This window comes from Gambusia affinis, linkage group LG01 (genome assembly GCF_019740435.1).
Source record: "Gambusia affinis linkage group LG01, SWU_Gaff_1.0, whole genome shotgun sequence".
Classification (NCBI taxonomy): Eukaryota; Metazoa; Chordata; class Actinopteri; order Cyprinodontiformes; family Poeciliidae; genus Gambusia; species Gambusia affinis.
In genome coordinates this window covers 31,828,798-31,839,137 of record NC_057868.1, presented here as the reverse complement: position 1 = coordinate 31,839,137, position 10,340 = coordinate 31,828,798, and the positions used below count along the sequence as shown (strand labels likewise).

The window sequence follows — 10,340 nt, the reverse complement described above, 5'->3', positions numbered from 1 at the left end:
ATTTTTTGTTTGTTCTTTGCATACTTTTGCAAAGAATGTTTTATGTTATAGTTATTTTTTCATCTGTTATGTTTCGTACCAGTATTTTAGATTATTTTACTGAAATGTTTCCAAACTATGTTATATGTGAGAACTCTAGACTTAGTTATTTGTTTAGCAAGTTAAAGCTCATCCACTTTCCTAATATGGCTTACATTTCCCTGTGAGATAATCTCTTCCACATACCCATGCTACTCTGAAACATTGCATTATTTAGTGTTATTTAAACTTTTTTCTTTATGTTCTCTCTCAGTGTTTTTACTCTTCATAGAAGCTACATCTGGTCTGGTGTTCTGTTTAGTTGCGATGCCTTCCTGGAGGGGGCATTCACTCAGCTACTGTTCCCAACAACTTGGCATTGTCCTTCAATAGAGGACGCAGTTGGCTCCTTCTCTCCGTGTTTGACCCTGCCTCCCTCCTAGAGATAACTATTGGCTGAGCTTTTACTCCACTAACTTTATGTGCCCTCTTTCATCCTATAGACTCTAAATCTGGGTCAAAGTTTTCTGCTTAGCTTTGACTCCTAGATGAAACCATCAATGGAGTGACTACTTTCACAAACTTTTTGCTTTTCTTTAACATAGATAGTTCTCCTGGATCAGTGCTTCTGTGTTTTGTTTTGCTTTTTGGTTATTCTCTTTCTTCTCAGACCCCCGGTCAGTCGTGGCAGATGGCCGCTCACAGTGAGCTAGGTTCTGCTGGAGTTTTTTCTTGTACAAAGGGAGAATTACTTTCCCATTGATGCAAGTATACTCTGAGAAATTGCTGCAAAATCAACAACACGATTCAAGCAACTGTTTCTGATCACAACATGCATGTCCAGGAGGATCATACTGCATGTTGGTGACTTGATGCAATGTGGTTTTCCTGAGATAGAGAACTTTATAACCAATTTAAATAATAAACTGAACTTGAGTGCATTGTTTGATAACTAATATCAATTTGGAATGTATGTACTTGGAATCTGACAAGTATTCGACTGAATTCAATTTCTTTGTAAATTGCATTGAGACATTTGATGTGAATTGAGTCAACTGGCATTATGCACATAAACCCAAATGAATCGAATCAAATCTAAGGAGAACTCCATGAATATAAGGCTGGGACTAGTCGTGTTGTTGGAATCTCAGCATTCAGGATGTGGAGCACGTCCTGCACAGTTTGCCAGTCCATGATGACGCAGCCTAACTTAGTGACACAGAAAGCCATGCAGACGCACACAGACAGTCACACAGACTCACAGTAACAGGCAGTTAAAATGAAATGAACAAATAGTCATTTTGTCATGACTATGATCTGCTGCTGGGTTATTATGAACAGGGTTTTTAGTGTTCATAGCAACCCAGGATGAAGTATGGTCATCACCAAATGGTGTAGATGCATTAGCCAGAGGTAATTCTTTGGACTTTAACCGCAACTCACAGTAGTATAAAATGACTAAAAGCAAGGAGAAAAAGCAAAACACATTTCTTAAATAAAGAATCTGAACCTTTTCCCTTAGGCCATGTTGCTGGACCCTCAGTGGAAAATTCTCACAAAGGGATATAGAAACCATTCAAGTATGTCAAAGACAGTCCATGTTTACATTTATGGGAACAGTGGAGTAAGAGGATAAAAAAATAATATCATGGTTTCTGGTCTGATTTCAAACTGAGGTACTGCTTGCCTAGTCTTTTTCAATTCAGTTTTTCCTTTTTCCATTTACTATGCAGAAAAAATGGCCAACTGAAACATAACAGATGTACTTACAGTTATTCCTCATTTGTTATCGAATGCAACAGTTGTCAAGGAGGTGGGAGATGTTCACTGAGTTTGCTTTTAATGATCCGCATAAAAGGTGCGTAGTTAATATTGAAGCAGCAAATTTATTTATTTTGATTTTATTTAATGAACATAAGTAGCCCATGTCAGTGAAGTGAAAGGGGAAAAAAAGGCCCCTAAAAAGAGACAAAACCAACAAAAAGTAACAGAATTAAACGGTACAGGGAATATTTTTTTTTATAATTTGTATTGATGTAAACCAAGATTGGAGGTGGATCTAAAGCAACGTTTTAGTAATTAAAGAGAATCATGTGTCTGAGGATTGTCTGTCTGCCCAGATCTCAAACCAGCTGAAAACATGAGAAATGACCTCATGGTACTGACCCAGTATCAAATCCCTCCTGACAGCTGGAACAAACACAAAAGGGCATAAATACTTTCACAGTTAACCATAAAGGAGGAAGTGGTGACAGACTCTTGTGAGATTTTCAATGTTATAACTATGTTCATGAGATATTTATGTAAGCAGGCCCCGTTTGGGGAAGAAAAATTAAATCTACGAGATCAATGGATGCATTTTAAATACTTGTTGTAATGGAAAATATTACTAGTTCCTCATTGTGTGCCTTGCTTTATCTGTAGGGTCTGTTTGTGACTTTACTGAACAGATGTTTCCTGCTAATTATTTTTTTAAGTGGCTGCCCAGTTTCAGATATTGTCTTTCTATTTCTTTTCTTTTATGGATTTTGAGGTTGTAAATTACTGCTCACAAATTATTACAAAGTTTAAAAGTGTAAATTTGTCTTTATTACTATTGTAAGCTCAATCCAACTGAGATGGGTTTTTTTCATGTTAGAAGAAAACAATTTTTGTGTATTTGAAAAAAAAGTTTATATTTGTAAGAGAAAGAAAAACAATGCGATGAAGTCTAATTTCTAATTTGAATTAATGAAATTACTTGAGAACTGTTATTTTGCTGTTAAAAAAAACACAGGGACGTGGACACAATCAGACTAACAAACTGAGCATATTTGCTTAAACACACATATTACAGAGACATGAAAGGACCCATGTACCTTTAACCTATTGTTATTCAGAAGCCTGTTTGGGCATACATATACCAACTAGAACTTTTTCACATTTTGTCATGTTACAATTGCAAACTTCATTGTATTTTCTTGAGGCTGTATGTGACAACATAAAGTAGAACTTAAAGGTGAACTGGAAGAAAAAAAACACTACTTTAAATTTAAAAAACATGTCTTGCTGTTGTATATAACTTATCTAAATTGTTTTTTGCAGCAGAGAGCATTGTCTCAAAAACAGTCCACCAGTAGCAGAGGACAAATTATTAGGGATACTAGATGCTAATAAGAAGGAAACAACTCTTTCTATTGTGTTGTGGTTTGGTCAATGGATTCTTTATGTAGCCAAAAGGACAGAGTTCAAACTCCCAGTTACAAATAATAAGCGTTGGAAAATTGCTCAATCTGCGTTCTCGCGTGTCAGAGTTTTTAGCATGCCCTTTTCTTCCTTTTTTATTCATGAGGGGATTTTTGCTGAAAACTAAAGATGAAACAGAGTTGAGCTCAGTTTTTGTGGAGACATTTAGATTCTTAAAAAGAAAAAAAAAATAGATATATGACAGTTTTACAGCTTCTCTTTTGTAGTCTGACTTCTGAAGTGGTTCTGGATTTATTAAATATCAGACAAGTGAGTTGTAAGTATGGATACTCACAGTCACTGTTGTTATAGGGTTCGTCCATCCGTCTGTCTGTCCGTCCAGCTTTCCAGCTAAATATTTAAGTGGCCACGGGGGAACTGGTCCTGGTATCCTGAGGTTAATGAGTGAGAGGCAAAATACAGCCTGGACAGTCCATCACAGCACAACAAAGAAAACACACACACACACACACACACGCCAACATCTGAGTTCAGTCAATTTCATTTTTATAGCACATTTCAGCAACAAGGCAGCTGAAAGTGTTTTACATAATGGAAACATAACGTAATAATACCACCACCAATATCACCAAGAGTAATAATCATCAAATATACCTCAATTATCAATATCAATCAATGTCATAGTTATTATTAATCAAAGGAAACTCTATACAAGTGGGTTTTTAGCTTTGATTTAATAGAACTCATTGTTTCAGCAATTTTGGACTTCTCTGGAAGGCCAATTGACTTAATAAGCAAGCTGTTGAATTGTGGCAGGAAACTGGAACACCTGGAGAAAACTCACACAAGCAATCTCCAGACAGAAAGCCCCCAGGCTGGTATTTAAAGCAAGGCCCCTCTTTCTGCAAGGAGACTGTGCAAACAACTTTTTTATCTTTCAACTGCACCCAAGCTCTTGAGATAATTAGAGTGTTGCTGTTAATTGCTTTTTATGAAATAAAACAACCGTCGTTGAACATTATTTGGTGACACGGTTGAAAAAGAAGATTGAGGAAATCCAAGAAACGACGCTTTTCAGTAGATACATAAGCTTTCGTCACAGATGGTTTTAATCTCTACAAAGCACTTCATGAACTCATTCACATTCCTTTTCAAAAGAAGGTATTGATGGATTGTGGAGGTTGAAAACTACATCATCCTGCACAATCTTCAAAAGTGTTGAAGGTAATCAGGAAAAATTATTGTTTAGTACTACATGATATAATGATTGATCTAAATTAAATATGCAACATTCATGTTACATGTAATTTTGCAGTGTTACATTATGTGCATTTTACGTTGTACACAAAAAAGGAGCAGATTTTGCCTTTTCTTATCTAAAGAAATAGCAAGTGATTGTGCTTCTGTGGGCTAAAGCTAAATGTAATGAAGAACAATAAGTAGTGTGTGACGATAGCTGTGGTTAGCATCAGAAATACCAGACAATAATAAAACCATTTCAGCTTTAAAACCTGAACACTGAGTTGTTTTCTTATTATTATTTTAGCCAGTTTTTCAGATATTTGAGTCATCAGAGTGGCATTCTGTGTATTGTGGTCAAGCTTCTTATCTGTTTCTCACTCTCCTACTCTGCGCAGGTAAATCTCACTCCAAATAAGGAAATTGCCTGCACTCACAGCAAAACACTTCTCACTGCTGTTTGTGATTTGTGGTTTTTTGTTGATGGGTAGTTGGACGTCTACTGGTTTTACACTGTTTATTTCTCAGGTTTGCGTTTACATTGGAGACGTTAGAATTAGGAAGGAAATAATGAAAAGAAGTAATTTATTCCAGCAGTTCCGCTCAAAATGTGATGTCTACTCTCTGTGTAGATTTGCTACACAGAGTGAAATATAATTTTGATAATTTGGTGATTGTGGTTTGAAGTTTGTTATATTTTGGATTTATTTATTACAATTTGTATTGTTGTGTATTTTATGTTTTGCAAGGACCTCCTTGAAAGTGAGATGCTACATTTCAAGGGATTGTCCTTGAATTAAAAAAACAGTTAATGTGGTCACTCAAAAAATACAAATATTAATGAGACTAAATTTTTCTTTTATATTGAATAGTTAACCTGCAAATTCACTGGGATGTCTGCTGACAGCCATAAACAACGTAGATCATTAGGATCAGTCAAAAATGTAATTGAAAAGGGATTTTCAGTGTGCAAGCATATGAATGGAAAGTTGAGTGAAAGGGAAAAAGTATAGCAGATAAAGGTTTGTTTGAAATAAATTAACATTTAAATATACTAATTTATTGTAATGCACCATAAGATTATACATTTCCAATCCATACATTGGGAGATGCAGTTCCACCAGGCGTTTTCTAATTGCTGCTGCCAGGTATAATTTTGATGAGGGAATGATATAACATATATTTTTACATAAGCAAACTTTTCAATAATATTAAATTCTTTTAAATAAATCTATACCCTTACTTTTTGTGATGTCACAAAGTGCTAATCTTGCAGGCTGTCACTACTTTTGACCTGTTTGTGTGACAACACAAGGAAGAATTCAAGTTATTTTTATTGAATTCATTTTACATACAATTGTAAGATCAATGTGTTTCAATAACAATAGCAATATAAAAAACAGCTGGTAAAAATTAGCAAAAAGATCCGAACATCCTTAATGCCAATGGTTAACCGCAAATGGTGCAGAACTGCCTTGCACAGTTTTTAAAGAGATACAGTTCATTTTCTTCTCTGAAAAAAATCTGGACCAGTTTGAATTCTTGGATCAAAAATGAACAAAATCATTTTTCACTGCACACGATGCAAAACACTATTATATGTTTTTTATTATTTTTTTTTAAGAGGCGCATTTCGGTACTTTTTCTGGAATCAAGACCACATTACAATATATAAACTGACTTGGACTGAATTATTGTACTCTAGTTGCAGATTTTTTTAATTTCACAGTTTGATCTTTAAACACTTTTTTCTAAAATTCTTTGGAACCCAACATGGGATAACATCTTATCACTTATGACATATATTGCATTGTTACATCACAAGTGAACAGTCCAACTTTTTGTCTCAATAAAGGATCTGTTATAAAGTGAGTTATCACTTGGTCTGCCCACTAAAAATACTGAATATTTTAAGGGATTCTATTGAAGGTTTCATCTCAGTGGGTTATTAAAATGATCCAACAGTTTTCTATGACTACATTAAAAGTCTTCCCAGGTTTCAATGTAAATTAAGGAACACTCAATGAACTATAACATTTTCTATACCCTGGCAGATTGTGGTTTAACCATTTAACTGTGACGAGGACACTGGTGTATTCATGGAACCATTGTCTGACATCCAAGCACTTTTGGGAGGACAGTTATGGGGTCAATAATCTTTACAATAATCAGACTGGAAGTAATATTAAGGTTTTGAAGTAGCCAGTCGTTTGAGGGAACTAAAGATAAGGGAGGCGACAGTGAAGCCTTTCAACCTCAAAGACTTCACCAAAGAAAAAGAATCAAAATGTGGGAACAAGCCAATGACAACTCATTTTAAATAAATGTGACTAAAAGCAGGTATTGTTTTATTTAAGTTACAGTGTTATAAACAATTTTGAGTGGACATAATTTTATACCTGTGATGCATGAGTGTGATTGGTTTTTGTCTTAACTGATTTATCCATCCAGATCACCTCAGAAGTCTTTAGAGGAGCACATAGCCATCAGTTTCACCCACATAATTGATCTTGGTTTATTTTGAAAGCTCTTCCAATGTTCTCCTAATAGAACTCCTTTAAAGGTTTTTTTCCTGAAAGCCTGCAATAACGCAGAAGATGAATACAGACGAATACAAATAAATAAGTAAATACATTTAAATTCTTGAATTGCTACTGGACAAGCTGCTTTTCTGACTTAAAGTTGTTAATGCTTTTTTTTTTTTTTTTTTTTTTAAATCTTCACTTTTTAAATCACTGGTCCCGCCCGCAGCCCCCGTCTCTCTTCAAGCACCGGTGAAAAGTTGCAAGAGCCGCAACGAGTGTGTCTTTAAGTGCATGCGTGGAGTTCTGCTGCACCGGGTGGCTGATAGGAGGGGTTGGAGTGAGTGACGCTGGCTGCGCCTTGATGCTGAGCGGAGCGCTCACCTGCAGACGAGAAGAGCCGGGGAAAACTCGGGACAGAGCTGCAGCACACACTCACGGAGCGCAGGGTGAAACGCAGCGAACAGTCTGACCAAAGTGGGAGAGGAAATTAAACAATCACCGAGGAAGAACCGCGGAGCGACCTTCTTTCCTTTCCCCTCTCTCTTGTTCCTGGTCCAGGCAGCTTTGACTCGCTTTTACTCGTCACAATGAGGACTGACTTCGCAGTGGTCCTGACAGCAGCTCTTCTTTTTGATACAATTTGGGTGAGATGTCTCTCTTTTTGTTTTCGAAAGCTTGTGATAAATAATAAGAAAGTCACACAGGCAGAGAGAGCCGCTGCGTTGTGGTGCTGCAACACGAGCCGCGCTTGCCCATTATTTTCCTACAAGTAGGCTAAGCTAATTGGTTCCCTAATGAATTTCCAACATATAACAACAAATAAAAGTGAGACCTAACAAGTCGGTCCCGTTTGTTCTGGCAGGCTTTTCCCTCGGAATTGGAGCCGTTTCAGCGCTGCCGAGCAGCAGTACTCCACACAAGTTAAATTACGCACCATCTATTCACCAGGGTAATGGCTTCTTTACCAAAATAATTTAGTCATCTTATCCAATTTTGATTTAATTGTAAGGCAATCTCCCGCGTAAAGTTAAACTTAGAAGTTTGTTTCTTGGTATTTAATCAATAAAACCTAAATGAAGTCTCTGCCGGTGGGCTTTTTCCCTGACGGCGCTCCAAGTAGCCCCTCTTTCTCTCCCTGCTGCAGTTTCAATCCTGTTACTCACTATTTGGTTTATAGCTCAACATATTTTAATCTTCCATTGCTATAAATCGAAATTAGAAATTACAATGCTATAATGCCTTTAAATATGCACCTAACCAGCTTTTTGTTCTGCATGCATGCGCGTGCGTGCGTGTGTTTGTGTGTGTGTGTGTGTGTGTGTTTTGGACGCATTGGCTGCTTGAGTGGGTCAGATCATTAAATTTAACCATCACTAAGCAATAAATCTTTGGTGTAAACTTGGGTGCAGACAGTTTGATTAGTATATAAAGTGCACACACTAACACACTTACACTCATGCAGTGCGCAGTTCCCCATTCAGCTAGAATAAGAGGGAGAAAATGATGCTGCATTCATGCTGCTTGGTCTGCTGTGCATATGAGTCTCACTTAACCCTCAGCATCACACCTAACCCAGAGATGCAGCAATTGATGGACCAAGATCAGGATAGATTAATATTCCCCTGATCGACTGTGATCTCTGTTTGGACGGTCAAAGACTGAAAAATCTGATTTATTTTATACCTTTAGTAAAATGAGTAAAAGATTAAGAACTCACACTGTTTTCAGTGTATAAACGTAGCAACTGACATATATATTGCTGTACTTTCTTGAGTTAAAAATCAAAATCTGATGAATGGTAATAATTTTGTAATTTCTTTCCTGCTGGATTTAAAGCTACCACCTCTATCAAAGAACCTTCGGTAAATTTCTTTCATCTTTTATGTGCTAAAGCTCTCAGAATAAAAAATTGGAAGTGGTCTGAATCAGAGAATAGACTTTTAAAGAAAAATCAATGTCGGCTGTGCATCCCTAACCTTCCTCTTTACAGTCGACAGTTTACTTTAAGGAACAAAGTAAAAGAGCACATTAAACCACAAGCTACAAACTTTAAGGGACAGATCAATCAGTAGCATGCGTACCCCTCACAGAAGCAAAAAATAAAAACCAGTTGCAAAACTTGCTGATTTTCTTACTGCTCGTTGTTGTTTTATTTGTTGCATTTTCCCAAGGCACACCAGCCTACAAGAAAAAAAAAAGCAATCAATAGAATCTGTTTATTGATGTCTTATGCTGTATTTTGTTGTCTTTCCAGAGAAATAATGGAGAGCACGCCTCCCAAGGTCCCTGTCGACCTGGCTTCTCGCAAAGCTTTTACTCCGTCCAGATATCGAGGGATGTACTGCAAGGCCAGGGCGTACTTAAAGGTAGGCATCTTAATTGGGTTGTCAGGTGGTTTACATTTTGTCGAGCGCATTTACAGTCGAGTAAAAACAGCCCATCCTTCAGATAAAACGGCATGTTCCCTGTTTTACTGCTAGTTTGCATTTATCATAGTATTTAAGTAACACTTGTGGTAAAGTTAAGCAAAAACTGGATCAGCAAAAACCTGCAAAACGTCTTGAAGCTGAACGTAATGTTCACAATCCAGTGTGTTCTGTAGGAGCAGCTGTTTCTTTACTCAAGTTACCCAGTAACTATTTTGACTTGTTTACTATTAAAATATGAAAAAGACTTCACTATTTGTTTCTCTCTAAGTGTATTAGTTCAAGTTTTTTTCTATGTGTTTCTTTTTTTATTTTTTTTAACACTGCTCAGCTTTTTCCACTTCAATGCTTTTTTTTGTTGTCATTCATGTTTCACTTATTGTGACCTTCACACTACATTATCTTACCAAGTTTTATACGAATTGCTTCAATTACACAACGAACCGAGCAAGTTTGAGGACCCGATAGTGCAGGAAATGGGATCGACATCCTGTGTCTAATCTGGCAGTGCTCCTGCCAATGTGAGCTAATTGCAATTCTCTATTGATCCAAATGTTTTTTTTTCCTTTTTTCTCTCGTATCTCAAGCTGCATTGTTTTGCTGTGGGCAACAATGGCTCTTTTTTGTGTCTTCTGTGTCTCCGGCAGCTGCACGGTTTATATTTCTCACTCTCCTTAGCTGTGAGAGACTTGGCAGAGATTCATCTGTTGAGACTATGTCCTGTCTTTGCCCATGAACACACCCACGCCCACAGACAAAGGCGCATGCACAAACGCACAAACACACACACATGCAGACACGCTGAATATTTTTCCGTAGCCAGGCTGTACAGTCAGTGTCAGTGAATTGCAATATATTTTTGCATTACTTTATTGAATGTGTCCGTACATGTGTTTGTTTGTTTGTTGTGATATTATAGTGGTGGAGGTATCATTGCTTATTTTAG

At 36.8% G+C, this 10,340-nt stretch overlaps 1 pseudogene; it reads left to right on the top strand.

The window, feature by feature from the left end:
• Positions 1–7,204: 7,204 nt before the first annotated feature.
• LOC122831333 overlaps positions 7,205–10,340 on the top strand; it is a 256,610-nt pseudogene continuing 253,474 nt past the window's right edge.